Source organism: Bufo bufo, chromosome 2, assembly GCF_905171765.1.
Source record: "Bufo bufo chromosome 2, aBufBuf1.1, whole genome shotgun sequence".
Taxonomy (NCBI): Eukaryota; Metazoa; Chordata; class Amphibia; order Anura; family Bufonidae; genus Bufo; species Bufo bufo.
The window spans coordinates 23,562,205-23,588,751 of record NC_053390.1 but is presented as its reverse complement, the minus strand read 5'-3'; the positions used below and the strand labels follow the sequence as shown (position 1 = coordinate 23,588,751).

Genomic DNA, 26,547 nt, shown 5'->3' with positions numbered 1-26,547 from the left:
GTTCTCAATCCAAATATTTTTTTTAAAGGGGTTTATATATCCCCCTTGGATCAAAAGTTTCAAGGATAATTTTGTTTCCTTTGATCCTTTCTTTGATATAAGGCACTTGCTTTATATCCCCAACATAACTGGAGGCACTGCTGAGATCGAGTTAATGCTTTAATTATTTGTGCAAATAGTAACACGTCTCAGATTCTCTACTGTCTGAGCCATCCAGGCTTGTTCAGAGTAAAAGCAGTTTTGAAGAGTAGACTAACCTGGCGTCTGGGTGCTCAGACCTTTCCCCCTGCCAGGGGATTAAGGAACCAAGGGCAGGTTGGGGGACCGTGAGGCTTCCAAACCTACCGCTTTGACAACAAGTAGTATCTGGATCGGCTGAAGCAAGAGGTTTTGGGTCACCGCATCTCCGTGAGGTTTCCACATCAGGGGAAGTCTGGCCAGAGGCCATTTGCTGGGTGAAATACATCAGAACAGCTAAATGGAAGTGAAATTACCATCACAAACACCAGCAGAATATTGATAAATGCACTGAGATCATCTGCCTTACCTCAATAAGTAGAGGACACTCCAGTAAAGATGGCCTTGCGAATCGCCCGGTAGTCGTTTCACTGCGAACTTTGCTCGTTCGCTGTTCGCCGAACAGGCGAACATATGGCGATGTCCGCCAGCGCCATATTCTTTGCATTGTGCAGAACTTTGACCCATGACAAAAAAAATATATTGTCCAGCTTCACCTCGCAGTGCGTGTTTTATTAGGAAACGTGCTTAAAAACCAAACATCAGGCTCATATCATCAACATGTTTCGGATCAACATATATTACAGATCCTTCCTCATGAGGAAGGATCTGTAATATATGTTGATCCGAAACATGTTGATGATATGAGCCTGATGTTTGGTTTTTAAGCACGTTTCCTAATAAAACACGCACTGCGAGGTGAAGCTGGACAATATATTTTTTTTGCTACTTCTCATCCTTGGTTCCGGTTCTGTGTCCGTGCTCCTCGGTGGTGTATGGTGAGGTGAGCTCCAACTTGGTGTTTTTACGTTTGACCCATGACACATCCATCAGGTGGGACAGGACAGCCAATTGAGACATTTCAGCACATGGACATACCACCTACCATATAAATAAACCCGATCTGGCCGCCATTTTACATTTAGTTTTTTGCCAGTGTAGAGAGAGGTTGCTGTGTGGAGCAGGGACAGACTGTTAGAGAGTATAGAGACGCCAAACGCTAGCTAATAGGGCCAAAAAAGTCCAAGGACTGATACAGGTGTGCTATCGATAGGTGTGACATACTGAGGGGTGTGATATACTTATAATATACTTTCTAACATAGAAAGTATATTATAGTGCATTTGTATTGTGCAGCAGTTGTGTGCGGTTCTGCTGCGATACTGCTGCTATACAGAGGGGCAAACGCTATTGAAACAACTTGAAACTGGTGTGATATACCATACCAGTTGCCCCCCAAAAAATCTGATTGAGGCAGGGGTGCGATATACCTAGAATATAATTTCTATATGGTGCATTTGCAGCTATACAGAGGGACAAACGCTATTGGAACAGCTAATTGCAACTGGTGTGATATACCAGTTGCCCCCCAAAAAAAACTTAAGGGGTTCTATATACCTGCTTCCACAAATACTGCTCTTCTATAGGGACTTTGTCACAGGGTCGGGCAGGTGCACCAGGCTGGAGCCTAAGTGGGAAGTTGGAGAAGGTGCGTGCGATTACGTCAATACATGTAGATGCACCAGAGTTGGTTGAGTGGCTCACTCAGCCTTCCGCTTATGCACCCTCCTCATCCTCTGTATCTGCACCCTACCCACCCTCTGCTGTGCCAAAGACACCACCACCACCACCATAGCCCCTCCACTCGAATCAGAGGAATTATTTTCCCATCAATTCCCAGACCTTACCGATGCGCAGCCATTCTTGGCATCGGATGAGGAAGAGGAGGTAGCAACGGCCGCCACCCAGCGGTCTGACAACAGTACCCAGATCGGCCCAAGGAAAGTGGTCCCAGCTGTTGCTACCTACTCCGAGATCTTTAATGTCAGTGTTGGTGAAGGTGACGATGATGACATGTTGATGGACGTCACGCGGGTCCCCACAAGAGAGGAAGAGGAGGAAAGTTCAGAGGGAGAGACAGAGCAGCAGATTGTGAGGAGAAGCAGGCAGAACTCGCAGTGCACAGGAGGCAAAAAGCAGACTGCAAATGTATCTGGAGAAAGCCATCCACCATGCACGATCACATCTTGCGCTCCCAGGATGCCGGCACATGGCTCAGCAGTGTGGGCTTTTTTTAACGTGTCAGTTGCTGATAATAGTGTTGCCATCGGCAGCCTGTGCTTTAAACGCATAAGTCGCGGTAAGCCCAACACTCACCTAGGGGCGACCACCTTAAGAAGGCACCTGGCCTCTCATCATCGAGCCCAGTGGGAGCAACGCCATCAGAATCCACAAAGTCACACTCCTGGTGCTCCATATCCTGCCTCTTCTCTCTCCTCACATTTGTCCTCCACCTTCCACTGTGCCATTGTCCCGTTCATCTGGCACAAGGCAGGCTTCCGTGGCCTAAATGTTCGAGCGTAAAAAAATGACGACGCTGGATAATCCGCTTGCCCAACGGCTGACCACTGGCTTGTCGGAACTGCTAGCCCGCCAACTGCTGCCATATAAATTGGTGGACTCAGAGGCCTTTAGAAAATTTGTGGCCATTGGCACACCGCAATGGAAGGTCCCCGGAAGGAAATATTTCTCCCAGAAGGGCATCCCTGAACTATATGGCCACGTTCAGCGGAAAGTTAATATATCTCTGGCACACTGTCGGTGCTTACACACATCTGACCACAGACACATGGTCTAGAAAACACGGGCAGGGAAGGTACATAACTTTTACTGCCCACTGGGAGAAGCTTCTGACTGCCGTCAAGCATGTAACCCGTGGCACCCGTGTGGATTTGGTGTTACCACCACGGATATCATGCAGGCCTGCCTCTTCTTCTCCTACTCCATCCTCTGTCTCCCCCTCGTCCGACTCCTCCTTTTCCACTTCTACCGTCTCTTCTGCTGCGCCCCCCAAAACCTATTCGACGTGCCAGGTGAGGCGTTGCCATGCTGTGCTGCGGCTGTTGTGCCTGGAAGCCAAGAGCCACATCGGTCCTGCACTCCTTTCAGCTCTGCAGTCACAGGCCGATCAGTGGCTAACCCCACTCAATTTGACAGTTGGTAACGTGGTGTGAGACCACGGTGGCAATCTGCTGAGCGCGCAGAAACAGGGCAAAATGACACACGTGCATAGCACATATCCTGAACTTAGAAGATCTTACACGGCCATGTATCGTCTAGCTGATGTTCAGCAGCAACACCACTTGCTCGTCAGTCGTCTGATTTGTGACTGCCCGACGTGCTGGAACTCCACCTTGTATATTCATTATAGGCTGCTTCAGCAAAAACATACCATTAACAACTACCTGTACGAACTCTGCGGCAGGACAGGTTCTGGGAAGCTTGTTTTTTTTTTTTCACCGCGACAGTGGCTGCTCATGCGCGACGCATGCAGACTTCTGCGGCCATTTGATGAGATCACCAAACTGGTCAATCGCAGCCAGGGCGCTATCAGTGACATCGTACCTTACGCCTTCTTTCTGGAGCTTGCATTGCATTGTGTCATTGATCAAGCTGTCGAGGAGCAGGAAGATGAGGGAGTCGCAATGCTGAATGAATTCCCAGGGTGGGCTACTCCATCTGAGACAAGTCAGCAAGAGTCTAAAGAGGAGTCAGAGGAAGATGGTGCCTGGGGGGAGGAGGAGGAGCAAGTAAGCAGGCCCAGCCACTACATGATAGACAGAGCTGTGAATTAGGAGTGCCTGTTTCCAGCGCTGGAACTTCTGAAAACAGCTGATCAGCAGGAGTGCCAGAGCTCTGCCCATTTGATACTGTTGACCTATCCTAAGCTCCTCAATAAGCGAATCCCAGGAAACCCCCTTCAAGAGACAGTATTAGACTATAAATTATAAAATAACTTTTTTAAAGCCTGTTCGTACAGAAGTTGCAATTTTTTGTGTAGGCATCATTTTATGCACATTTGTGACTTTCTGTGGGTTTCTAATACTGTCAACCTGTCATGGATGATATTGCAGATAGCTGGATGTTATGGATAAACATCCGACTGGCTTGATCCCAAACTAAGGAGCATAAAGGTGACCCCTGTAAAACCCTAAGAGCTCACCCTGACTGCTAAGCACATACAAGGGTCTCAGAGGTAGACGGTTGCATGCCCTCGTACCTAGACTGTGTGACACCTGAAAACCTTATAATAGTGAGGGGACACGACCACCGGCTCCCTGCACTTAATACGGAGGGAGTCAGGGTCACCTAGAATCAAGCCAGCAAAGAAACACAATACAAGAAAGGACTTATCTGAACCAGCAGTAACAGAAGTCTCCAGCAGTGATCACTTCAATCCAGGAAGTAGTATAAACCGCAAAGTGAGGCAGTATGGGAGGGAATATAAAGGGAGGCAATTAGTGTGAATAGGTGCCAGCTGGGAGAAGGAAAGGAGATGACAAAGTGGAACCAAAGTATATCATGCAAGAGGTACAGAAGAACGTCTGGCAGACCTTCTCAGAGAGCTGGCGGTGACACAACCCTTTTCTAAAAAGGAGGTGGGGCTTAACAAAAGGGGCATGCCCTCCACAGCCCTTAGCTGGTGTAGTATTGGATTTTTTTTGGCACACGGTCTTCTAGAAGATATTCCATAGTTCATATAAGACTGGAGTATAGAATGCCTCCAGTGCCTGGGAATTAACATCCTGTTGAGGAAGGGTTGAGGGGACATGTAACCACTGCAGCCAATCACTGCCCATAGTGGTAAAATGTCACCTGTGTGGCACGTGACTCAGGGACATAATGAGTGGGTGACATCACTACTACAGGCAGCGATTGGCTGCAATGGGCATGTGCCACTCCCACCTTTCCCTCAAAAGGATGATGATTCTCAGAGACCTAGGACCTGCAGAGTTAGCAATGGAACCAGGATTCAGTGACACGGACAAGGTAAATATGAACCCTACTGCGGGTCCGGCAGCTCTGAAGGGGTCTATTAAAAAGTTAAAAGTTGAGAAACCCCTTTAAAATACAGTCTAGTGAATTGAAAATAGCATTGTTCTACAATGACATCCTGAGAAGATCCCTCAGGATGTTATTCCTGAGAAGATCCCCGTAGCCCAAAACTCAAAGTGCAACTGCTGAAATTCTTGGGTCTAGAAAGGACATTCTAGGAACCACAGAAAGAAACAACAAAAATTATTTCATAAATGAAACGCTTTCACCTGTATAAACTATATGAACCGAGTATGCTGCCATGTAGAGCGGCGCCCGGGGATCTCACTGCACTTACTATTATCCCCGGGCGCCGCTCCGTTCTCCCGTTATAGGCTCCGGTACCTTTGCTTTTTAACCACCTCCGGACCGCCTAACGCAGATTCGCGTTCCGGAGGTGGCAGCGCTGCGCACAGTCACGCATATACGCGTCATCTCGCGAGACGCGAGATTTCCTGTGAACGCGCGCGTTCACAGGATCGGAAGGTAAGCGAGTGGATCTCCAGCCTGCCAGCGGCGATCGTTCGCTGGCAGGCTGGAGATGTGATTTTTTTAACCCCTAACAGGTATATTAGACGCTGTTTTGATAACAGCGTCTAATATACCTGCTACCTGGTCCTCTGGTGGTCCCTTTTGTTTGGATCGACCACCAGAGGACACAGGTAGCTCAGTAAAGTAGCACCAAACACCACTACACTACACTACACTACACCCCCCCCTGTCACTTATTAACCCCTTATGAACCCCTGATCACCCCCCTGTCATTGATCACCCCCCTGTAAAGCTCTATTCAGATGTCCGTATGATTTTTACGGATCCACTGATAGATGGATCGGATCCGCAAAACGCATACGGACGTCTGAATGGAGCCTTACAGGGGGGTGATCAATGACGGGGGTTATCACCCCATATAGACTCCCTGATCACCCCCCTGTCATTGATCACCCCCCCCGTAAGGCTGAATTCAGACGTCCGTATGATTTTTACGGATCCACTGATAGATGGATCGGATCCGCAAAACACATACGGACATCTGAATGGAGCCTTACAGGGGGGTGATCACCCCATATAGACTCCCTGATCACCCCCTGTCATTGATCACCCCCCTGTAAGGCTGCATTCAGATGTCCGTATGATTTTTACGGATCCACTGATACATGGATCGGAACCGCAAAACACATACGGACATCTGAATGGAGCCTTATAGGGGGGTGATCAATGACAAGGGGGTGATGACCCCATATAGACTCCCTGATCACCCCCCTGTCATTGATCACCCCCCTGTCATTGATCACCCCCCTGTAAGGCTCCATTCAGACATTTTTTTGGCCCAAGTTAGCGGAAATAATTATTTTTTTTCTTACAAAGTCTCATATTCCACTAACTTGTGTCAAAAAATAATATCTCACATGAACTCACCATACCCCTCACGGAATCCAAATGCGTAAAATTTTTTAGACATTTATATTCCAGACTTCTTCTCACGCTTTAGGGTCCCTAGAATGCCAGGGCAGTATAAATACCCCACATGTGACCCCATTTTGGAAAGAAGACACCTCAAGGTATTTCGTGAGGGGCATATTGAGTCCATGAAAGATTTAAATTTTTGTCCCAAGTTAGCAGAAAGGGAGACTTTGTGAGAAAAAAATAAAATATCAATTTCCGCTAACTTGTGCCAAAAAAAAATATTTCTATGAACTCGCCATGCCCCTCATTGAATACCTTAAGGTGTCTTCTTTCCAAAATGGGGTCACATGTGGGGTATTTATACTGCCCTGGCATTCTAGGGGCCCTAAAGCGTGAGAAGAAGTCTGGGATCCAAATGTCTAAAAATGCCCTCATAAAAGGAATGTCCCACATTCCAAAGAGCACCTTTAGGATTTCACAGGTCATTTACCTACTTACCACACATTAGGGCCCCTGGAAAATGCCAGGGCAGTATAACTACCCCACAAGTGACCCCATTTTGGAAAGAAGACACCCCAAGGTATTCCGTGAGGGGCATGGCGAGTTCCTAGAATTTTATATTTTTTGTCACAAGTTAGCGGAAAATGATTATTCTTTTTTTTTTCCTTACAAAGTCTCATATTCCACTAACTTGTGACAAAAAATAAAAACTTCCATGAACTCACTATGCCCATCACGAAATACCTTGGGGTGTCTTCTTTCCAAAATGGGGTCACTTGTGGGGTAGTTATACTGCCCTGGCATTTTAGGGGCCGAATGCGTGAGAAGTGGTTTGAAATCAAAATCTGTAAAAAATGGCCGGTGAAATCAGAAAGGTGCTCTTTGGAATGTGGGCCCCTTTGCCCACCTAGGCTGCAAAAAAGTGTCACACATGTGGTATCGCTGTACTCAGGAGAAGTTGGGCAATGTGTTTTGGGGGGTCATTTTACATATACCCATGCTGGGTGAGAGAAATATCTTGGCAAAAGACAACTTTTCCCATTTTTTTATACAAAGTTGGCATTTGACCAAGATATTTCTCTCACCCAGCATGGGTATATGTAAAATTACACCCCAAAACACAGCCTAGGTGGGCAAAGGGGCCCACATTCCAAAGAGTACCTTTCGGATTTCACCGACCATTTTTTACAGATTTTGATTTCAAACTACTTACCACACATTTGGGCCCCTAGAATGCCAGGGCAGTATAACTACCCCACAAGTGACCCCATTTTGGAAAGAAGACACCCCAAGGTATTCGCTGATGGGCATAGTGAGTTCATAGAAGTTTTTATTTTTTGTCACAAGTTAGTGGAATATGAGACTTTGTAAGAAAAAAAATAAAATCATCATCATTTTTCGCTGACTTGTGACAAAAAAATAAAAAGTTCTATGAACTCAGAGAACACCTTAGGGTGTCTACTTTCCGAAATGGGGTCATTTGTGGGGTGTTTGTACTGTCTGGCCATTGTAGAACCTCAGGAAACATGACAGGTGCTCAGAAAGTCAGAGCTGCTTCAAAAAGCGGAAATTCACATTTTTGTACCATAGTTTGTAAACGCTATAACTTTTACCCAAACCATTTTTTTTTACCCAAACATTTTTTTTTTTATCAAAGACATGTAGAACAATAAATTTAGAGAAAAATTTATATATGGATGTCGTTTTTTTTGCTAAATTTTACAACTGAAAGTGAAAAATGTCATTTTTTTGCAAAAAAATCTTTAAATTTCGATTAATAACAAAAAAAGTAAAAATGTCAGCAGCAATGAAATACCACCAAATGAAAGCTCTATTAGTGAGAAGAAAAGGAGGTAAAATTCATTTGGGTGGCAAGTTGCATGACCGAGCAATAAACGGTGAAAGTAGTATAGGTCAGAAGTGTAAAATGTGGCCTGGTCATTAAGGGTGTTTAAGCACTGGGGGCTGAGGTGGTTAAGTTATAGTAGGCGGGTCTTCCCTTGTCCTGTGGGCGTCTCCTTCTCCTAGGCTGCAGCGCTGGCCAATTGCAGCGCACAGCTCACAGCCTGGGAGAAAAAAAACTCCCAGGCTCTGAGCTGTGCGCTGCGATTGGCCAGCGCTGCAGCCTAGGAGAAGGAGACGCCCACAGGACAAGGGAAGACCCGCCTACTTAAAAAGCAAAGGTACCGGAGTCTATAACGGGAGAACGGAGCGGCGCCCAGGGATAATAGTAAGTGCAGTGAGATCCCTGGGCGCCGCTCTATATAGCAGCATACTCGGTTCATATAGTTTATACAGGTGAAAGGTCCTCTTTAAACATTCATGGAGGACACTTCAGGGCGATGCTACATAACATTATGTGCAATATAATGAAAACAGCAGAGTTGTTCTATTATGATTTCAGACATATCTGAAATGTGGGGTCCACCTCTTGGATCTGCACCTATCTTTAGAATGGGGGGGGGGGGGGGGTGCCCTGATCTTGTCCTATTGGCCACTATATCAAAGATCCAAGCTGCAAGATCTGGTCTGGTTTAAAAGAAACTGCCAAAGTTCCTGCCCTACTGTTTCTGGAATGTCCATGAAATTGAATGGAAGTTATGGGCTATGCTAATTTTTTATTACATCCAGATCCAGATACTGGTTTTAAAACTGCAGACTGCTGATAGAAACCCGAATTCAGTGTTTATTACACTGCAGACAGAAGATGGAAGCCGGCTCATGTATCTCCCCGATGCACTCGCTAACTAATCAGCCACTGGAGACATAGGGGAGAGAAGCACTGCCACTGCTCACCGCAGCCAGTGTGAATATAGTTGGGGACAAGCACTGCGACAGACCACAGGGACAGATATGTGTACAGCCATGCCCAGATACAGCAGCAGCAGCCAAAACAGATTGCTGAACATGATGGAAGATTATTCAACCACTGCACCAACCAGATGCAATCAGCAAACTGATAGACACCAACTGAACAACCAGGTTTAGTTGTCTCTGTGCTGTGCCCTTTCCTCAGCACATACCCTGACCCCATGGCCTTCTGAGTAGACAGAGTGGACGAGCCGCAGGAATGGGCCTGGTTTGCTATCAGTGTACTGTCTTATCCAGCCTCCAGTGTACTGTCAGAGAAAACATTTGTGAAAATGGATCCATAAGAACTTCTATTGCGGACAGTGGCTATTTATCACCAGCCCAATGATGCCACTGCCGCTGTCTACCTGTCCATCATGTTCCCTACACTGCTACTACTACTCCTACACAGGTGCACATCTCTTTCCTTGTCTGTCAGATTCAATACCGTACTGCTGCAGGTACTACTGCCACTAACGCTCCAACTGCTACCCCTACACAACCGCAAATCTCCTGCCTTGTCTGTCAGATTTCATACCGTACTGCTGCAGCTACTACTGCCACCAATGCCACTACTGCTACCCCTACACAGGCGCAAATCTTCTGCCTCCTTGTCTGTTATGTTTGTACTCCTGCTGCTGCAGCTACCACTACACCTGCTGCTATTACTACTACTCCTACACAGCTGCAGTTCTCCTACTTTGTCAGGTTAAATATTGTTCTGCTCCCATTACTACTACTCCTAAACAGGTGAACATCTGCTGCCTTGTCTGTCAGATTTCATACTGTACTGCTGCACTTACTACTGCCACCATTGCCACTACTGCTACTCCTACATAGCCGCAAATCTCCTGCCTTGTGTGTCATGTTTTATACTGTACATCTGCCACTGAAACTACTACTACACCTGCTGCTATTACTTCTACTCCCTGCACAGCTGCAGATCTCCTACTTTGTCAGGTTAATATTGTACTGCTCCCATTTCTACTACCCCTACACAGATGCACATCTCCTGCCTTGTCCGTCAGGTTCAGTACAATACTGCTGCTGCTCCCCAAAAAGTGAGCATTCTTGAAATTCTTGTTCAGAACAAGCCATTGCTTCTGACACCACCCTGAGTGTAAACACTGCCAGACATCCGCCCCATTAGAGAGAAGTTTTGGATGATTTATTTTATTTTAAAAAGCATAACAAAGCCAAAAGTGCAATGTGTTGTTAAACAGTTTGCTTATTACCACCGGCCACCATCTGTTTATCCATATCTATATATTTCACTGCCACTTTAAGATTGCCAATGCTGCCTTGACGTTAAAGCCCTACAAGACTTCAGAATGTCATCCACAATTTATTAGGGCAATCTGAGCACTGTCACTTTGGTTTGAATTTATTTGTACCCAAATTAAATCTCCTGATTTCAGAAATTTGCTCCTGCGTGACTTCTCTGATGTGTGACAAGATCTGTTTTTTGTGCAAAACATTTCCCACATTCTGAACATGAATAAGGCTTTTTTCCTATGTGAAATCTCTGATGTTTAACAAGATTAGATTTTTGTGTAAAACATTTCCCACATTCTGAACACAAATACGGCTTCTCTCCTGTGTGACTTCTTTTATGTCTAAAAAGACCTGATGCATATGTAAAACATTTCCCACATTCTGAACATGAATATGGCTTCTCTCCTGTGTGACTTCTCTTATGTCTAACAAGATCTGATTTTTGTGTAAAACATTTCCCACATTCTGAACACGAATATGGGTTCTCTCCTGTGTGACTTTTCTTATGTCTAACAAGACCTGATTGATCTTTATAACATATCCCACATTCTGAACATGAAAATGGCTTCTCTCCTGTGTGATTTCTCTCATGTATAACTAGATCTGATTTTTGCGTAAAACATTTCCCACATTCTGAACACGAATATGGCTTCTCTCCTGTGTGACTTCTCTTATGTCTAACAAGATCAGATTTTTGTGTAAAACATTTCCCACATTCTGAACACGAATATGGCTTCTCTCCTGTGTGACTTTTCTTATGTCTAACAAGACCTGATTGATCTTTATAACATATCCCACATTCTGAACATGAATATGGCTTCTCTCCTGTGTGATTTCTCTCATGTATAACTAGATCTGATTTTTGTGTAAAACATTTCCCACATTCTGAACACGAATATGGCTTCTCTCCTGTGTGACTTCTCTTATGTCTAACAAGACCTGATTGATCTTTAAAACATATTCCACATTCTGAACATGAATATGGCTTCTCCCCTGTGTGATTTCTCTCATGTAAAACTAGATTTGATTTATTTGTAAAACATTTCCCACATTCTACACATGAATATGGCTTATCTCCTGTGTGAATTCTCTTATGTCTAACAAAACTTGATTTATCGTTAAAACATTTCCCACATTCTGAACATGAATATGGTTTCTCTCCTGTGTGAATTCTCTCATGTATAACAAGATTTGATTTTTTTTTAAAACCTTTCCCACATTCTGAACACTTAAGCATCTCTCCTGTGTGGCTTTTTTTATGTCTAACAAGAGGGGTTTTATCTGTAAAGCACTCCCCACTTTCTGAAAAGGAGTATGGCTTCTCCCCGATGCAAATTATTCTATATTTAGAAAGACTTGATGTTTTTGTGAACTCTTTACCACAGTGAAACATTTCACCCTCTTTCTGGTCAAGAGAAGGTTCCTCATGATTAGGAAGATTATATGTACTGTGAAGTCCTGGATGTACATTAATATTTTCTCCTGAAGAGCGCTGTATATCTTCATCTTCTACGTTATAATTTAGTGACAACAAATTTCCTTCAGAATTTGTACTTGGATTTTCTGCTAAAATAAAAATAAATAATTATTTGTGGCATTTTTAATAATCTAGAGTAGACAAATTTATAGATTTCCTATTAGGCTAGAAGTGTATCCAGCAGGAACTAGAGGTATATAGTAAGTCATGTATTTTCAAGACACTTCTGGCTTTGGTTCAAAAAGCAGCACCAAAACTGAATGTGTGATTCCAGCCATTTAAAGTTTTCTATAACACAAAGTTCAGGATTCTGGTCTACATCTAATTTTATTACCCAAATCTAGCTAAAAATCGTGAAAAACCCAACAAGCCTGTCTTTTGACAACATATTTGACATTTCTATGCCAAGTGGGCATCACACTAATACAATAAGTTAACGTAATAGGATCTATCACGACATTCCTCATCACAAACTGCATTCATTATTAAATCAATCTCTTAGACCTGATGGACATGGTGTTTTTACTAGTAAAATCTATACTATAATGCCCACCTATGGATTACCTGACAAGCTCTTTTTAATGTACCTCCTCCTCTGCTGCTGATATCTCACACTGCAAAACCATTTTAACCATTATGAAAAAAAAATTATAATCCATACATCTTTGCAAAGCCTCAATGCACAATCAGTACATGAAGGTCACTGGCGGCATGTAATTCCTGCACGAGGTACATATAACTCATCATGATATCACAGACACAAAAGCTGTGCCTGCATAATCCCCAGTGATCACTGTCAGCTGAATAAGGGAAACACTACATGATGTGATGGAGACATCTACAATCAAAAAGCATCGCAGCAGCCGGCCGGTGATCAGATTCTCCTCCTGCCCTGAAGGCACCAAGGGCAGAATCTGAAGTCACTTTCTCCATTCATGATTCCATACCTGTGGTGACATCTCCTGGAATGTCCTCCTCCACCTCACTCTTACACGGGGGATCGCCCATCATCCTCTCTTCTTCATCCTCTACTTTAATATCAGTCAGGTCTTCCCCCTGATTTGTCATCTGTAACAATTCAGTACAATACAGCGGACAGGTGGGAAATCTAACAGATCCACATAAGAGACCCCCACAATCTATGACCCCTCTATGACTGCAGGACCCCCCTATATAGATGTGCATAGGGCTCAGCTCCATCTACCTGAAGATTCTCCAGGACCTTCTCCTCTGGACAGTCCTGGGAATACAGAGGATGGGGACATCTCTCTGGTGGATTTCTCCTCCTGGATCCATCTGTGGAGACACAAGCACACAGTGACTGAATACATGGCCTCCTGTAGATCAGACTCTTCTCTCAGCTCCTTTACTTCTAGGTTTATATATCGGGGGGGAAATAACAATATTCTGTCTCTCACCACCTGTGCCGAGGTCTCAGCACCTAGCAGGCCACAGGCCCAAAGTATCCTCTGGTCTATGAGAGCAAATGGCAGGCAGTGGGATGATGGCTACTTTTCCACAATAGTACATGTATTAAGCAAATATATTGCTGCATTTGTGGGAGGGGAGGCTGATTACAAGGCTAATTACACGCACCTGTGGGCCCAGGCTGGCTGATTACAAGGCTAATTACACACACCTGTGGGCCCAGGCTGGCTGATTACTAAGCTGATTATACGCCCCTGTGGGCCCAGGCTGGCTGATTACTAGGCTATTTATAGGCACCTGTGGGCCCAGGCTGACCATGATTCAGCCGATTTCACTACCTCTGGCTCAGCTCTAGGATACAGCAGCATGGTGTGGAGGCTCCTTACGGCTGGGCGACGGCAGGAGGGCGCTGGTATTCATGGTAGGATCGGAGTTGTTTGTACGGGACCCACGCTGCGGTCCACGACATGTAGTGCTCTGGGATAAAGCAGAGTTTGGGCGCTAATGGTTGAACCATGGTTGTTTGTATTTTTTGTCTGGCTATTCAGAGGCCTGGTGGGGCCATTGCATACAGTTATTGGGGTAGCATGTGCTTAGAGTGGGCATGGTTGTATGTTTTCTGATACCTGGGTTACATGCGGGGCGCGTGTCTGCAGTTGGCTCAAGCTACGCGTGCTGGGTTTAAGTGATGGTAAATGTGGATCAATGGTCGATTTAAAAAAAAAAAAAAAAAAAACTCCTGCAGCATTATGTGGAGGTTCGGTTGCGCCTGGGCAATGGCAGAAGGTGCCAGGCGAGTGCTGGCATTCACGGTAGGATCGGACTTGGTTACACGGTCCGTGACTTGTAGCGCTCTGGGGCGAAGGGGGTTGGGCTCCAATGGTCAAATGATCGTGGTTAGGATTGTTACCTTCAAGCTACATCCGTGTGTCTGCATTTACATTTTGTCCTATATGCCATTCTAGAGCAGCGTTCGCTGTTGCATTACATTAATACTCTGCTCACTTTCAGATTGCATTCATACGGCTGCTTTATACCATGCTCCTCATGCTCATACTCAGAGCTGTGCCCATACTATGTTTTTAGGCACCACTCACATCCAGAGCTGCATTCACCCACTTGTTCTTACATCATGTGTTATACTCATATTATACTATATTTCTTTTCATTGCCACATAATGGTTACTCAGTGTTCTTACTAGGGCTATCAGCACACCGCTCTGATACTGCTCTTCCGATAAACATAGCTGCTTTCTTTTCAGGCTTACGTTTCTTTCCTCGGTGGTTTGTTACATTCTTTAGGCCTACCTTTTTCTGTTTACTTGGGGGGAAGAGAGAGGGAAAAAAAATTAAATAAATGGGTGGTGTTCTTTAATCCTGGTTTGCATTCACTCAGACTGGTCTCCTTTTACTTCTGGTTCACATTTACTCAGATTGGTCTCCCGCCCCAGTTAACCAAATAGCTCCCTAGTGGACAGTGGGCCAATAGGAGTAAGTTCCTACTATGTTTTCACAGTTGTTCATTCGTTTGTCACAACAAGGGTCTTTTCTTAGCGAAATGCAATGCCTCTGGCTCTTGTTTTTCTCCCATCTGTTTCAATTTCGCGGTTGGTAATGTTTCGTTCATGCAAGTGGTTCGGATCACTAATGTCTATGCATTTTCCATTAGGTCAGTCACGTTTTAATTACTTATCGTCACTGTAAGGTCATCCAGGTCAGTCTCTTGGTTCAGGGGGCCTCATGGCTTCGGGGGCCCGATGACCGTTCTTCATGTTGTTCGTTAGGGGTACAATATGGTCTAGGCTGGTTAGCGTCCTAGGTTTATTGTCGGAGAGGGTCATGGTTATGCAAGTCCCCAAGTCATACTGGAGCTGCATAAGTGGTTTATAAATAAAAAATAATAATTAAAAATATTTTTTTATAATCCGCCATTAGAGTCTCTCACGCATGGCTTCTCCGTTTTAGTTACACATGGCTCCACCATTAGAGTCTCTCTCGCATGGCTCCGCCATTAGTCTCTCACGCATGACTTCTCCGTTTTAGTGTTACACATATGACTCCGCCATGAGTCTCTCACGCATGGCTTCTCCGTTTTAGTTTCACACACATGACTCCGCCATTAGAGCCTCCCACGCATGGCTTCGCCATTAGTCTCTCACGCATGGCTTCTTTGTTTTTAGGTTTACACATAAGACTCCGCCATTAGTCTCTCTCGCATGGCTTGTCCGTTTTAGTTTTACACATATGACTCCGGCATTAGTCTCTCACACATGGCTTCTCCGTTTTTAGGTTTACACATATGACTCCGCCATTAGTCTCTCAGACATGGCTTCTCCGTTTTAGTTGTACACATATGACTCCGCCATTAGTCTCTCACGAACGGATTCTCCGTTTTAGTGTTACACATATGACTCCGCCATTAGAGTCTCTCACGCATGGCTCCGCCATTAGAGTCTCTCGCGTATGGATTCTCCCTTTTAGTCTCACATATGACTCCGCCATTAGAGTCTCTCATGCATGGCTTAGCCATTAGTCTCTCACGCATGGCTTCTCCCTTTTAGTGTCACATATGGCTCCGCCATTAGAGTCTCTCACGCATGGCTCCGCCATTAGAGTCTCTCACGTATGGCTTCTCCCTTTTAGTGTCACATATGGCTGCGCCATTAGAGTCTCTCACGCATGGCTCCGCCATTAGAGTCTCTCACGTATGGCTTCTCCCTTTTAGTGTCACATATGACTCCGCCATTAGAGTCTCTCACGCATGGCTTAGCCATTAGAGTCTCTCACGCATGGCTCCGCCATTAAAGTCTCTCACGTATAGCTTCTCCCTTTTAGTGTCACATATGGCTCCGCCATTAGAGTCTCTCACGCATGGCTCCGCCATTAGAGTCTCTCACGTATGGCTTCTCCCTTTTAGTGTCACATATGAGTCCGCCATTAGAGTCTCTCACGCATGGCTTAGCCATTAGTCTCTCACGTATGGCTTCTCCCTTTTAGTGTCAAATATGACTCTGCCATTAGAGTCTCTCACGCATGGCTCCACCATTAGAGTCTCTCACGTATGGCTTCTCCCTTTTAGTGTTACATATGACTCCGCCATTAGAGTCTCTCACGCATAGCTTAGCCATTAGAGTCTCTCACGCATGGCTTCTCCATTTTAGTGTTACACGTATGACTCCGCCATTAGTCTCTCATGCATGGCTTCTCCGTTTTAGTGTTGCACATATGACTCCGCCATTAGTCTCTCGCGCACGGCTTCTCCCTTTTAGTGTTACATATGACTCCGCCATTAGAGTCTCTCACGCATGGCTTAGCCATTAAAGTCTCTCACGCATGGCTTCTCCATTTTAGTGTTACACGTATGACTCCGCCATTAGTCTCTCATGCACGGCTTCTCCGTTTTAGTTTTACACATATGACTCCGCCATTAGTCTCTCACGCATGGCTTCTCCTATTCAGTGTTACACATGTCTCTGCCATTAGAGTCTCTCACGCATGGCTCCGCCATTAGAGTCTCTCACGCATGGCTTCTCCGTTTAAATTTTACACACAACAACGCCATTCGAGGCCGGCTGTGTGGTCCCACAGCAAGTAAGTTCCATGTCTTTTTCTGCCTTCAGACCCGCTCGCATGGCTCGGTTATCTGTGGCTCGCAATACAATTTTCTTGTGGTGGCTCGCACGTGTGACTTGTGCCATTAGAGTCTCACTCACGTTATTGTTTTCCCTGACTTTTATTTTCTAGGTTGTTGGGTTTTCATTGTTTTCTTTATAAGCAGTCATCCCAAGCCTGCCTTTGCGGACATCATCTTCTCCCAGGCATGCTTACTTCATCTACAAACTCGGGCTGAGGGTGTTGGTGTCCGGCCTAAGTCCTGGGTATCGGTCCATCTTCCAGTAGGAGGTACAGTAATAAGGCGCAGTTTACGAAGTCTGTCATGTCTTCTGACACGACAAGTCCTATCACGACTACAGGCGCAGCATACACAGTTTATCACGACCTTAAGCATTTTCTGTCACAACTGCAGGTGTTATGTGTACGTTCTGTCCTTATTACAGGCAACATTAGCTCGTTAATCGAAATAGCCATGTATTCCTGTGGATGGTTCCCCAGGCCTGGTGGGTTTACACATTTCACTTAATTTACTACTACAGTAAGACGGCAGACACCATGTTCTGACTTTTGGGCCCTTAATAGGAAGTGTGGCCTGGGGCATAAGTAGAGGTAAAGTATTTTGCCACCAGGAACAGTTGGTGCCCGATCAGGGCCCTTGGCGGATGGTTGGAATTAATCTAGGCCCTTCCAACAGATTCACTATTGTTTGTTTCAGTCTACAGCTCTCAGGATTCAGACCTTCTCGTAATATGGTCATATGTTAGTCAACATAGGAGTAAATCGTTTCTGGTTACCGGCCACTCTTTCAATTGCATCAGCATTAACCATCTCCAAGAACGATGTGGCGGTACACATGACAAAGAGGTAAGGTAGATGGAAGTCACTGTGATATATACGGTATATTCCGCACCTCCATCGTGAAAGGTCTTTTCTGTTCAAAATCGGGTGTCGTAACGGTATGTATATATTTACTCTAAACAAGGTCTGCGTTTTTTGGCCCCTTTAGGCTGCCCTACCACGGCAGTAATGGCATAACTCTACTGCTTGTTGTAGATAGGGGTTAGATAGGTTAGGTTCACCTTTCTGATAGCCGATCCGACCACAATTTAAGAATGATCATACAGATATATATGGCTGGGGGGAGTGAATCCTTTTATGAGCCTTCTACAGCACCAGAGGACACCTCTGCTTTTGAGGTAAATTTCAAGAGATAGAATCCACATCAAAGTACAAGGCTCACTAATGACTAGTGCGCGGAGGAGAAGACTATCTGGTCTGATCCCACAGAAGAGCTAATGAAGAACAAACTGCTGACAACATTATTCCCGACAATGATGGAAAAGGAGAGACAGACGACAGATCCTCCTATCATCTTCCGTAGGAACTGGGTTAGGCAAGAGATGAAGATCTCAACAATCATCTACTGCATCAAAAAGGGGCATCTGCACCGAGACATCCCCCAACAGCTCCTGGAGAAGAATTACTTTAGCAGGAAGCCACCGGAGATCATTCAGGTGAATGGAACCCATCAATATGTCTGACTTAGAAGGAAAATTCAGGGACTTGACGTCATGTGTAAAGAGTCTAACCTTTGGTGGTCCTCCATTACATGTCACTGCACACACGTGTATACACTGCACATGACGGCTCTTACCTTGTGATATAAGATGCTGGTGCTCCTCCATTACATGTCACTGCACACACGTGTATACACTGCACATGACGGCTCTTACCTTGTGATATAAGAGGCTGGTGCTCCTCCATTACATGTCACTGCACACACGTGTATACACTGCACATGACGGCTCTTACCTTGTGATATAAGAGGCTGGTGCTCCTCCATTACATGTCACTGCACACACATGTATACACTGCACATGACGGGTCTTACCCTGTGATATAAGAGGCTGGTGTTCCTCCATTACATGTCACTGCACACACGTGTATACACTGCACATGACGGGTCTTACCTTGTGATATAAGAGGCTGGTGCTCCTCCATTACATGTCACTGCACACACGTGTATACACTGCACATGACGGCTCTTACCTTGTGATATAAGAGGCTGGTGTTCCTCCATTACATGTCACTGCAGACACGTGTATACACTGCACATGAGGGCTCTTACCTTGTGATATAAGAGGCTGGTGCTCCTCCATTACATGTCACTGCACACACGTGTATACACTGCACATGACGGCTCTTACCTTGTGATATAAGAGGTTGGTGCTCCTCCATTACATGTCACTGCACACACGTGTATACACTGCACATGACGGCTCTTACCTTGTGATATAAGAGGCTGGTGCTCCTCCATTACATGTCACTGCACACACGTGTATACACTGCACATGACGGCTCTTACCTGGTGATATAAGAGGCTGGTGCTCCTCCATTATATTTCACTGCACACACGTGTATACACTGCACATGACGGGTCTTACCTTGTGATATAAGAGGCTGGTGCTCCTCCAATACATGTCACTGCACACACGTGTATACACTGCACATGACGGCTCTTACCTTGTGATATAAGAGGCTGGTGCTCCTCCATTACATGTCGCTGCACACACGTGTATACACTGCACATGACGGCTCTTACCCTGTGATATAAGAGGCTGGTGCTCCTCCATTACATGTCACTGCACTCACGTGTATACACTGCACATGACGGCTCTTACCTTGTGATATAAGAGGCTGGTGCTCCTCCATTACATATCACTGCACACACGTGTATACACTGCACATGACGGCTCTTACCCTGTGATATAAGAGGCTGGTGCTCCTCCATTACATGTCACTGCACACACGTGTATACACTGCACATGACGACTCTTACCTTGTGATATAAGAGGCTGGTGCTCCTCCATTACATGTCACTGCACACACGTGTATACACTGCACATGACGGCTCTTACCTTGTGATATAAGAGGCTGGTGCTCCTCCATTACATGTCACTGCACACACGTGTATACACTGCACATGACGGCTCTTACCTTGTGATATAAGAGGCTGGTGCTCCTCCATCATGGCCTCCTTGTACAGATCCTTGTGTCCTTCTATATACTCCCACTCCTCCATGGAGAAATAGACAGTGACGTCCTGACACCTTAGAGGAACCTGACAACACAATGACACCGTCATCACCCAGACCCCTCCAGTGCTGTTACTGGAGAATTTCCCAGCATTCCCAGCAGTGTCACCTCTCCAGTCAGCAGCTCCATCATCTTGTGGGTGAGTTCTAGGATCTTCTGCTCATGTATCAGGGGGTGAGGGGGAGGCTCTGTGATGGGGGGAGGGGTCCTGCTCCACCCTCCTGACTCCTGGAGATGGATGATGGGAGTCACACAGTCCCCCGATGTCTTCTTCACTATTGTGTACTCCTGTGGATGGAGAGAGATACTTAGAGAATAAACCCTTCAGGGGCCATGTGCTCTCCTCCGGCCCTTTCCTCCTGGTTACAACGTGCCTACTTACCTTCTCATGGGTCCTACAACATGACTATTGGTCACATGATACATCACTCACCATACTGGGGGCTGATCTTCAGGTTCTCCATCACTTGGAAGGTCTGGAGGCCGTTCTCCAGGACCCTGGACTCTTCCTATCACTTCCTATGATGGATTCTCCTTCCCGATGTCTGACTTGTTACAGAATACAATAAAGAGGAGAGAAATCTAGAAAAGTTTACCTCTCCGCTCAGCAGGGAGATGATCTCCAAGGTGAGGTCTAATATTCTTCTGCTGATCTCCTTCCTGTCCATCCTTGGTGGTCATTCAGGAGAAGAGGAGAGAACTGGAGGAGCTGGAGGCTTCTAGTACTGCAGGCGCCTTTATGAGAAGAGGAGAGGAAATCATCCAGGGGACAAGACCAGATGTCACCTCCAGAACCGCACTTCCTGAGCCTGGAGGGGCCCCGCTTCTCAGAGCCCCCACCACATGGATTCCAGGGGCCCCAACATGGAGATTTCTGGTGGCTCCACAGGAGATAAATGTCTGATAGATGCAGGTCCCACCTCTGGGCTGTGCTCAGCTGTGTCCACAACTCCTAGAGAAGAGACTGGAGAGAGCTGAGCTCAGGCCGGGCCCCTCTCAATTCATTCTCCTCCTGGATGCAGGGGCCCCTCACCAGGACAGTGAGGGGCCAGCAAATGAGTTCAACTCCCACAATCCCCACAACTACTCTCCCCATCATACTAAGCTGAGGAGCGGAGAAGGATTCCTTGTGTGTAATGGAGGAGAATCTCCAGAGGTGACATGTCTGAGCTCTCCACCACACTGTCTCCTCACAGCTCATCTTACCTGCAGGCTGGAGGAATGGCTGATACCAGAGAGAACAAGAGCCCTGACTACCGACCAGGACCTGCCCAGTATCTGCTGCACTGCCAGAGCTGAAGGACCTGCCCAGTATCTATCTGCTGCACTGCCAGAGCTGAAGGACCTGAGGTGACGTCACCGTCATGTGATCAGTGAAGAGGGAGGGGCTCAACAGTGGAGAGGAGGGGAGGTGGGGGAAGGACCTGGGGTGACGTCACCGTCATGTGATCAGTGCAGGGGGCGGGACTAGGTTGGTGAGTCACTAATCACATGACAGTGATATCATCACAGGTCCTTTAGCTCTCACAGTACATTTTAAATTGAAGGGGCTTTTAATAGAATTTAGCCCCGCCCTCAAATCCTTCTGTGAACTAATGTCTAAACTTGTCGGAAAAGTCCTTCAGCCTCCATATCAGAACATCATCACATAAAGTGTCCTAGACCTCTCCAGAGCCCATACATTGTAGGCTTTACCCAGCAGCAGATACTGGGCAGGTCCTTCAGCTCTGGCAGTGCAGCAGATACTGGGCAGGTCCTGGTCGGTAGTCAGGGCTCTTGTTCTCTCTGGTATCAGCCATTCCTCCAGCCTGCAGGTAAGATGAGCTGTGAGGAGACAGTGTGGTGGAGAGCTCAGACATGTCACCTCTGGAGATTCTCCTCCATTACACACAAGGAATCCTTCTCCGCTCCTCAGCTTAGTATGATGGGAGTAGTAGTAGTGGGGATCACTGGCGTAGCTATAGGGGTCGCACCTAAGTCAGGGGGGCCCCCTCAAGCCAGGAGAGCCACAGTAAAGCCGTACCTGCGGGCGGCGCGGCCCGCAGCCAAGTTGCTAACTGAAATCCCATAGGGGACGGAGCGGAGGCTGAGAGGCGAGCCCTGCGTGCACTGTGAGGAGGGGAGCGGCTTCAGGTCAGGAAGAGCAGTGAGCAGCGGTGTGCTGCTGACCGCCGGGTCTGGTTGCCAGTGAGACTGCACTGACTCTGTTCCAGCAGAACCTCTGCCTCTGAGCAGATGAGGAATGCCGGTAATCACTCACCTCCTCACACGGTAGATGCCATTTCCTTGCCAGCTGGGCACAAGGACGGTTAGTGCAGCCCCACATTCAACACTCATTTACATCTCTATAAAATCCTTTCAGCCCTATAGGACAGGTATATTGCGGACATGCTAGCGGCGATCTAGCCGTGCATGTCCGCATCTCTATAGCCCCAAACCTGGTGACAGAATCCCTTTAAGCACTGGAGATACCGGCTTAGTAACACAAAGCTGTAGAAGTGAGGCATTTCACCACTTTAATGCAAGTTATAATCACACAATTGTAGAAAGATATTGTGAGAAACTATTCCCTACACGCGGCGTCCCACTTAATGCTGTGATTGGAGAGTAAATGATCACAATCATTGAGCAATGAAATGTTTTTACCAAATTCTTTGGAAATCAGGAAACAATTAAGTCTCTTTCACAGGAGCGGATGACCTGCGTGGAGTCCGCTGTGTGAAGAGTGTCAGGCCCCGCTCCGGACAGCAGAGACACGGAGCAGAGACACCACTGACCGCGCTCCGCGCCTCTCTGTGACCTCTTTACTACAAAGTCACAGTGAGATGAAGTTTTAGAAGAAAAGACCGCACGGACATTTCAATAGATACACTATAAAATTACTATTACGTGTGAAGAACCCCTTAACGGGAAACTGCTTTCCTGTATGGGGGGGGGGGTGAAAAACATTCCCCTGTAATCACACTTGAACAGTGGATACATCCCAAGCAGGGAAATGTACTCTTTCTTGGGGTAGACAAAGTCTGTTGTCGCTTTTCAGTTTGACTGCTGCCCACGTCAGCCCGTACCACCAGGTCACGAATATTCTTATTGCGTTTAGAGCAAATTAAAGGAGGACTCTTAAATACCGTGTTAGCCCCCCCCATATAAAAATTTTTGAACAAAACATATGCAATTGGTTAGATCTTTGTTAGATCAGGTTAGATCAATTGTTGTTTGCGTTAGATCTCATACAGAAGTAGAGATATTAACAGTTATTTGCAGGGGGGGCTAACCCGTCATCAGCCCCCCCTTATCAAAAAATTGACCAAAAAATTAGCTATTTTGGAAGATATTTGTTAGATCAGGTATGATCAACTAGTTGTTTTGTTAGATCTCACATAATTACAGACTTATTAAGTGATTAATGAGGGGGGGCTAGCCCCCCACATGCAATTTTCTGGTAAAATTTGATGCAGACTAATAGGCCTTCATTAGATCCGGAAAGATCAAGTGGTTTCAACGTTAGATCTCATATAATTACAGAGATTTTTCACATAAAAATACAGATATTAGGTAGTATTAACCACCTCCGGACCGCCTAACGCAGGATCGCGTTCCGGAGGTGGCAGCGCTGCGCACAGTCACGCATATACGCGTCATCTCGCGAGACGCGAGACTTCCTGTGAACGCGCGCACACAGGATCGGAAGGTAAGCGAGTGGATCTCCAGCCTGCCAGCGGCGATCGTTCGCTGGCAGGCTGGAGATGTGTTTTTTTTAACCCCTATCAGGTATATTAGACGCTGTTTTGATAACAGCGTCTAATATACCTGCTACCTGGTCCTCTGGTGGTCCCCTTTGTTTGGATCGACCACCAGAGGACACAGGTAGCTCAGTAAAGTAGCACCAAGCACCACTACACTACACCCCCCCCGGCACTTATTAACCCCTTATTAGCCCCTGATCACCCCTGATCACCCCATATAGACTATCTGATCACCCCCTGTCATTGATTACCCCCCTGTCATTGATCACCCCCCTGTAAAGCTCCATTCAGATGTCCGCATGATTTTTACGGATGCACTGATAGATGGATCGGATCCGCAAAACGCATCCGGACGTCTGAATGAAGCCTTACAGGGGCGTGATCAATGACTGTGGTTATCACCCCATATAGACTCCCTGATCACCCCCCTGTCATTGATTACACCCCTGTCATTGATTACCCCCCTGTAAAGCTCCATTCAGATGTCCGCATGATTTTTACGGATTCACTGATAGATGGATCGGATCCGCAAAACACATACAGGCGTCTCCCTGGAGCCTTACAGGGGCGTGATCAATGACTGTGGTGATCACCCCATATAGACTCCCTGATCACCCCCCTGTCATTGATCACCCCCCTGTCATTGATCACCCCCCTGTCATTGATCACCCCCCTGTAAGGCTCCATTCAGACATTTTTTTGGCCCAAGTTAGCGGAATTATTTTTTTTTTTCTTACAAAGTCTCATATTCCACTAACTTGTGACAAAAAATAAAATCTCACATGAACTCACCATACCCCTCACGGAATCCAAATGCGTAAAATTTTTTAGACATTTATATTCCAGACTTCTTCTCACGCTTTAGGGCCCCTAGAATGCCAGGGCAGTAGAAATACCCCACATGTGACCCCATTTCGGAAAGAAGACACCCCCAGGTATTCCGTGAGGGGCATATTGAGTCCATGAAAGATTGAAATTTTTGTCCCAAGTTAGCGGAACGGGAGACTTTGTGAGAAAAAAATTAAAAATAGCAATTTCCGCTAACTTGTGCCAAAAAAAAAAAATTTCTATGAACTCGCCATGCCCCTCATTGAATACCTTGGGGTGTATTCTTTCCAAAATGGGGTCACATGTGGGGTATTTTTACTGCCCTGGCATTCTAGGGGCCCCAAAGCGTGAGAAGAAGTCTGGTATCCAAATGTCTAAAAATGCCCTCCTAAAAGGAATTTGGGCACCTTTGCGCATCTAGGCTGCAAAAAAGTGTCACACATCTGGTATCGCCGTACTCAGGAGAAGTTGGGGAATGTGTTTTGGGGTGTCATTTTACATATACCCATGCTGGGTGAGAGAAATATCTTGGTCAAATGCCAACTTTGTATAAAAAAATGGGAAAAGTTGTCTTTTGCCAAGACATTTCTCTCACCCAGCAAGGGTATATGTAAAATGACACCCCAAAACACATTCCCCAACTTCTCCTGAATACGGCGATACCACATGTGTGACACTTTTTTGCAGCCTAGGTGGGCAAAGGGGCCCATATTCCAAAGAGCACCTTTACGATTTCACAGGTCATTTACCTACTTACCACACATTAGGGCCCCTGGAAAATGCCAGGGCAGTATAACTACCCCACAAGTGACCCCATTTTGGAAAGAAGACACCCCAAGGTATTCCGTGAGGGGCATGGCGAGTTCCTAGAATATTTTATTTTTTGTCACAAGTTAGTGGAAAATGCTGATTTATTTTTTTTCTTTTTTTTTCATACAAAGTCTCATATTCCACTAACTTGTGACAAAAAATAAAAACTTCCATGAACTCACTATGCCCATCAGCGAATACCTTGGGGTCTCTTCTTTCCAAAATGGGGTCACTTGTGGGGTAGTTATACTGCCCTGGCATTCTAGGGGCCCAAATGTGTGGTAAGGAGTTTGAAATCAAATTCTGTAAAAAATGACCAGTGAAATCCGAAAGGTGCTCTTTTGAATATGGGCCCCTTTGCCCACCTAGGCTGCAAAAAAGTGTCACACATGTGGTATCTCCGTACTCAGGAGAAGGTGGGGAATGTGTTTTGGGGTGTCATTTTACATATACCCATGCTGGGTGAGAGAAATATCTTGGCAAAAGACAACTTTTCCCATTTTTTTATACAAAGTTGGCATTTGACCAAGATATTTATCTCACCCAGCATGGGTATATGTAAAAAGACACCCCAAAACACATTCCTCAACTTCTCCTGAATACAGAGATACCAGATGTGTGACACTTTTTTGCAGCCTAGGTGGGCAAAGGGGCCCACATTCCAAAGAGCACCTTTCGGATTTCACAGGTCATTTACCTACTTACCACACATTAGGGCCCCTAGAATGCCAGGGCAGTATAACTACCCCACAAGTGACCCCATTTTGGAAAGAAGAGACCCCAAGGTATTTCGTGATGGGCATAGTAAGTTCATAGAAGTTTTTATTTTTTGTCACAAGTTAGTGGAAAATGAGACTTTGTAAGAAAAAAAAAAAAAAATCATCATTTTCCGCTAACTTGTGA

General features: G+C 45.9%; 1 protein-coding gene and 1 long non-coding RNA gene across 2 annotated transcripts in view; both read left to right on the top strand.

Annotated features, from left to right (window-relative positions):
- Nucleotides 1-26,547, top strand: part of LOC120991124 (zinc finger protein 585A-like) — a 2,129,672-nt gene that overhangs the window by 1,766,529 nt on the left and 336,596 nt on the right. The window lies entirely within an intron of this gene.
- The window catches only part of LOC120991184, a 42,276-nt gene continuing 37,748 nt past the window's right edge, over nucleotides 22,020-26,547 (top strand). The window contains exon 1 of the long non-coding RNA XR_005776532.1: nucleotides 22,020-22,074. This is a non-coding gene — a long non-coding RNA (uncharacterized LOC120991184). The remainder of the gene's footprint in view (nucleotides 22,075-26,547) is intronic.